This window comes from Netta rufina, assembly GCF_964035555.1.
Source record: "Netta rufina genome assembly, chromosome: Z".
NCBI classification, from domain to species: domain Eukaryota; kingdom Metazoa; phylum Chordata; class Aves; order Anseriformes; family Anatidae; genus Netta; species Netta rufina.
The window spans coordinates 79,482,168-79,489,020 of record NC_140126.1 but is presented as its reverse complement, the minus strand read 5'-3'; positions in this window follow the sequence as shown (position 1 = coordinate 79,489,020).

The window sequence follows — 6,853 nt, the reverse complement described above, 5'->3', positions numbered from 1 at the left end:
ACCGGAATCCAACCGAAAGGTATCCAAACGACCCTGTCGTCTTCGTCCAGATCTTCGCGCGCAGAATTACGGGCAAAAAACAGCCGGCAAGGGAGCTCAAAAAAAAATCAAATTCTTTGCTTACCTTTATTCAGGTTCAGGATGGCATTAGTCCCGATCTGACTCAAACAGGAGCCACCAAATGGTGGGGTGCCTCTCCTAGATTAAATCAGAATTCAGGAACTATAGCCATCCCGGACGAGCCCCCAAATTGTTATAAATGGCTCAGGATTCAAATTAGGATTACATAAAAAAATAGGATTTATTGAAAGAATATAAAGGAATAGAGGTAAGCAAACAGCGCTGGGTGCACCGGGAGTCTCCGCTCCACCAGGACGCATACCAGTTACATCAAGCAGCTGATTTTTATGCTCCTAGACTAATACATATTCATTACTACTTCTAAAAAAATAGATTATTAAAATTAGCTTCCGGGGTGCAGTCTCTCCTACTGGAGCATGCACAGTCTCCTCTGGGGTCTCTTCTGGGGGTCTCTAGGGGTCTTTCATGCTGAAGGCTCGTAGTCTTCCTCTCCCCCTTTGTACTTCCTGGGCACCATGCCAAGTTTATAGAACATCCTCTTCAAGTCTTGTCTCCCAGCCGTCCTTCAGCTTCTTTCTCCTTCCTCTTTCTCTCTCGGCCCCCCCTAACCAGATACCAAAGATCCACATAGTATCCCATAACAGTCACTAGTTGTTATCAGTTGTTCTGAAACTCCCAGGCACACGAGTAATTAAAACATTCTTCCCCAGCCATTCACAGACACATCTATAGCAGTGTTAGAAATAGAAGTCCGGAATAACAAAAGCAAACAGGTTCATAAATTTAAGAAGTGATAAATTGACTAGAATGAGGGGGAGACTGGGACACACTGCATCTGTGGTTCAAGAATTAAATTGCCAGTGCAGGGCCCAGAGGCAGACAGGATTCAAACAGAATTGTTCTTTATGGACACGAATTGTTAAAACATTCCTCACAAAAATGGTATGGTTTAAATATTAAACTTCATAAATGTTCTCATTTGTGTATTACATTTATGAATCCAGTAGTTCTCAACTGAAAACAACCAAATGTTTTAATTAAGGTTTAATAGGAAATAAATGCATTTCAACTTTCCAAACTCGTTTTTCAGCAATTTTAGCCTACTGTAATTCCAATTACTTGATTCAAATCATGCTTCAGTCTGGTGTAACAACAAAATCGAGTTTAACTTTCATTATTCCATTATTGCCTAACATTTTCCCAGAGTAAACGTAATTTAGATGGATATAAAAGACACCGCATGTAACCAGCACAAAAACAGTCACTTCATTTTAAATGTGCATAAAAACAAACACAACAACAAACCACACAGAAACCCAAACACATGAATGGTTAACTTTTTGTTCCCTTTCTCTCAGACAAAACCTTTGTCTTACTTCGGAGAGCAATGTCTTGATATCTGAAGGAGCTCCCTCCTTGAAGTCATCCATTCCTAGAGTCAAAACGATCAGTAATTCATCTACTCACAAGCATCTTTTCTGCTCTGCTTCCACAAATTATGTCTCATCTCAGAGCAGAGCCATGCTACTCTACCATGTTATTATACCTTCAGCTGGGATTTACATGGCTGGGATTGGTGTGCTTTTAGACCAGCAAAGATCATTCAATACATTCGTTTGACCTCCTGCGTGCTACAAACCACAGAGTTTCACCTCAACATTCCCACATCAACCCTGCAGCTCCCAGTTCAGCTATTTTATGGTTTATGATTATATATATTGTAACTATATATAGTTACAATTCCAAGGACAGCTTGCAACGTAATTATTCAATTCAAATTACAAATAGGTTCTCGGGCCCCCATACTACCTCATTCCGGTTCCAGGTAGCTGGTCCATAATGCTGTATGATTCTTTCAGGAGGCCATTCATTCTCTCCCCATTCTTGGGCACTACGCCCAGCTAAGGAAGCATCAATAGATCGTTTTACTCTATTCAGATAAAAACAAACAAACAAAAAACTCTTTTCAGCTGGAATTAGCTCAAACCTTTCTTTACATAGAAAGAAAAATCTAGGAGCGTAACAGAATGACACCAGGCAGAATGACAACTCCCAGAGGGAAGCCCTACAGTGACAGTGAGTCAGAACAGATGATCTGTGGCCACCCCAGGGACAGACTCAAATGCCATGACCTGCGACTGAAAGTGACCGCCAGAACTGGGATGATGGACGCATAGAATGCTTGCCTTTAAGACAAGAGACCGGAAGGATGGGCAGTGCAAACCCCTTAAGAATAACGCTTCAGAAATGAATTCCCAAGCCTGAGCTCCTGCTGAAGCCCAGATGACTTCCACAACAGCGACAATGGAAACAGACACAATCTGAAACCAAATATGCACAAGACCCAAAACGCATCTGCTCTTTAAGCTGTGACTGCAAGACAAGAAGTGCTTGGATCAGCCCTATGATCACAGAATTGATGACGAAACAAGCATTTAGGACCTTTAGTGTGGCTACCAAGTTGCCCATCTAATCTGTCCAGTGGAAGAAGGCGATGAGGATATCAAAACCTGAGGAGCGCGTAACACATAATGATCATATCAGGAAACATTCGATACAAAATAAAAGTTACACGCACGGAAGAAGTGATCCCTTTAAGCTCCGACTGCAAGACAAGAGGTGCTCAGCTCCCAGTTGAACATCAGCGTTATTCCGATGAGGTCAAGTGTTCAATACCCTCAGGATGGCTTCCCCAGGGCCTGCCGAGCACCAAGAGCAACAGCACAGCACAGACAACAAGCTGGGACTGCCCTGCCTGGCACGTGTTCACGCTGTACGTGACAGAACTCCCCACACATCATCTCTGCCTGACCTGATCAATCCTGAAAGGCCCCATCCGCTGCAATGACTTACAAGCACAGACCCTTGCCCTATGGGTCCATTCACAACCCCAACTCAAACATAGCACTTGCCCCCCCAGCTTAGCTTGGGAATGCTGGGAGGCAGGTTCCATCCTCATCAAGGAACACAAAGGCTAGCCAGGACACTGCTTCAAGCCTAAGGCTCCTCTTCACCTGCAGAAATAAAGTGCCATCAGGCACCAGCACGCCAGCCAAACTTCTTCCAGGGAAGCACCCTCCTCAGAAACAAAACAGTAGTCAACTGACCTGCTCTGCTACTGAAATCAGATAGACACCCCCTAGACAACTCCCTGCCTCCCCCTGCCAACACACAAGATTTGCCCCTGAACTTAATTCTCAGGGCTCAGAATCCATCCTCAATGTGGACCACAGAGACCAGCTAGGATGTTCCCAGTACCTTCTTCATCCCTGGAAAAGAGGAGTCACCCAGAGGTGGACCAATAGACTACCAAACCAAAAACAATGCCCGTTTTCCAACTTTTCTCCACTCACCTTCCCAACCCACACCCAGCGCTTCCATTCACTGTGCCAAGCCAAGCCCATGGGGCTTAGATCAAGGAGAAAGAACAGACAAACGTGACAATCCATAAAACGGTCTATACCCACTCCTCTTCGTTCATCCCCTACCGCAAGAGCCAAGAAGCCCCAGACCCGTGTTCCCCAGCCCAGTATCACCGCTTCGCCCACCTAACACCCCAAAGAGATGCATCTCCAGCATTTCAGGAACTAGAACTGCTGACGTCTGGCGCGCCTCAGAAACGTGGCAGGAGACGTACTCTGCTGTCGCAAGGTAGTTTGCCCAACAGGCAAAGCAGACTAACACAGTCCACCGACCAACTCAGGGCCCACACTGCTGTCCACTCACCCTCGTGCTTCGTTCAAGTTTCCGTGCCCATGCCCTGGGCTACAAGAAACAAAGAGAGAAGGTCATGACCACGATGGACACGCAAACAGTACAGCTTCTTGCAGAGGACTCAAACACAGAGACCAGAGCCAGAAAAAAAAAAAAAAACACACCCTCAAGTCCACAAATGCCAAAAAGCTATGAATGCACAGCAGTCCCGGCAGGGGTAATTACAGACTTATCCTTTACAGATGAAAAAGGTGACCCTGCTCAGTCTCTTCGTACTACTGCGCTTATGCAGTCGAGCCCCTTGCAATGCGTGCTGAAGCTCTTTGTGAATCCTCTGGACAGTGACACAAATGGCTTGATATATCTAAAGATTGAAATGTAACGCCAAAAAAAGGAACCGTACCCCACGATTTCCCAAAAACAAGTTAGCCAGCAACCCCTCCTAAGCATCCCTCTTCTAAGTGAATTCCAAGCTCTTAAAATCTAGAAGGATGCAAGGTCTAAAGACTCAACAGCCAGCAAAACCACAGGCAAAAGCTGCAGAAATATAACAAACTGTCCCTAACCCTGAACAAGATTACACCTTACATGCCTACTGCTGCTGGTTTCAGATACATGCTTACACAGGGAGCTTCGACAATACCTTTCTCCTAAACCCTGCTCCCTCACTTTGCCACCAAGGTTGTAACTTTGATAGTATTTGACATACAGGCAAAGACTCACAGTAAGCCCCGTAATCCTACAAAAATCCTGAGGGACCCAGAACCACTAAGCAAACACACAAACTAACATTATTGTCCTATCCATGAACATGCCATAACAATGACTCACCTGAGAAAGAACTGCATGCAATAAAGGCACCTAGTACTATATCAGTTGCTTTACTCTACCAGATCCTACTAGTTGCTACCTTAAAAAGATGTGCGTACCGCTCTCTACTTGGAAACGCATCAGTCCGTCCGTAGACTCTGACCCACCTAAAGAGCCCTGACTGAAGGAAAAACAAAGCACTTACCCCAAAGAGCAGCCCAGGCAGAAGGAGCTCTCTGATGGCATACCTGGGGCTCATATACCGTTTGGCCGCGCCCAGCACCCAAGCCCAGTCACCTGGGAAAGGGAAGGGGCAAAGCACAAGAAAGTAGAAAGAGAGCAGAAGGAGAAGCAGCAGCTGGCGTGTTTTTGTTTGTTTGTTTGTTTTTAATCTGACTTAGCTCAACAGCAAGCAGAGTGCAGACAAGAGAATCGGGCTGTTTCTAGAAGCAACGTTCCGCATGCTTAGGCTGCAGCTTTTAATCTTGAAAGGACAATATGACCAAGCAAGTAACTGGATTTTTTTCAACTGAAATTAGCTCAAACCTTTCTTTACATAGAAAGAAAAATCCAGGAGCATTAAAAAAAAAAAAAAAAAAAAAAAAAAGCACAACATGCCAAAGAAAAACAATTCAAAGTAATAATATCACTTGCAGGAAAAATCACATACTTGAGTAGGCTATCTGAGAACCAAAAGGCCATGCTGACGGGTCAAAACACACTACAGGACACTGGGTCCTGGCCCTCCGCTGCACCGACTTGAAACCCATCCCTAACACAGCATGAAAACTTGAAACCCAACCCAAACACAGACACAGCATTTCAGCCTCAACACAGTTTTGGGAACTGCTGGAAAGCAGGCTTCATCCTCAATGAGGTGTGCTCAGGCTACACAGCATGGGGCTTCAGGCACCTCTTCCCCTACGGAAGAAGACCGCCATCAGGAACCGCCACGCAAGACAACCTTTTTCCTCTACAACACCTTTCTCAGGAACAACGCAGCATTCCAGAGACCTGCTTTGCTCCTGTTCTAAGGGCTATCACAGCCCACCTTGCCTGTGGCACCTGATAAACAGAGGAGAAAGCAACCACAGCAGCAAAACCCACAGCAGCCTTTGGACAGTTACTCTCATCCCCTCCTTAACCTCAGCCTCTTACCTGCCCCACGTGGCAGATGCTTCCACCTGTTCTCTTAAGCCACTTAAAGCACCTCTGAAAGGCAAACTGGAATTTTACTCTATTGGATGTAGGAAAATAACTGCAGTGACAACCGCACCCCAAAAACAACTGCTACCTCTGTTCATCACTCACCAGAGTCACTCCAGAGGCAGCTCAGGTCATGACGTCCTGGACTGCACACTGAGTTTCAGCCTGAACAAAGGAAAACACAGCCAGAAGATAAACTTTCAGCTGCCAGCGTTAGCACCCATCCCTCATCAACACAAGCGACTCCATCTTTAATTGTATCCTTTCAAAACAGCGGTCCACTTGCCTCTGTACCTGGAAATTAAGTCCAAGCTCAGAAGGAGTAGACAGCATCACCCATGCCACCTGGGAACACAAAAGGACAAAATGACCACTGTGCTTGCAAACAACCACCTGCCATACTGCTCCTCTATCCCAAACAGCCTCACCTCAGACCCTGAGGGAAACACCTGAGTGTCTTCCGTTCGCTTTGGATAAGGGATGACCAGGCTGAAAACACTCTCACCTTCCCTCACTGCTCCGTGACATGGGGATTTCCCTTCCCTGTCCAAGACTGCACGAAGCACCTGCAGAGACAAGAGAGAAGCACACCCTGAGGCACCTCACAGCCAGAGTGTACCTGCTGCAATACTCTCTCTTCCCAGCTCCGTTACTCCAGCTGCTCACCAGCTTTAACTGAGATTCTTGGCTCACAGCGCCAAAGCAAACTCTGCCCAGGCCACACAACACACACTACACAAGCTACGGTATTTAAGACACACGAGCTGGAACGTTCCTGCCCAAGAATCAGTCGCATCACACAGGACGGATGCCGCATGCTCCTAGAAACCAAACCTACCAGTCCTGAACAGCTTCCCTGCCAGACAGCTCCCCACCTCCTCCTGCCAACCACGCTCAGCACACGCACTATTTGCCTCTCAAAAACAACAACAACAACCAACCAACCAAACAAACAAAAACCCACAAAAAGTAAGAACATACACACACAAAAGCGACTGAGCTCCACAGATGCCAAAAAGCCACGCACACACAGCAGCCCGGC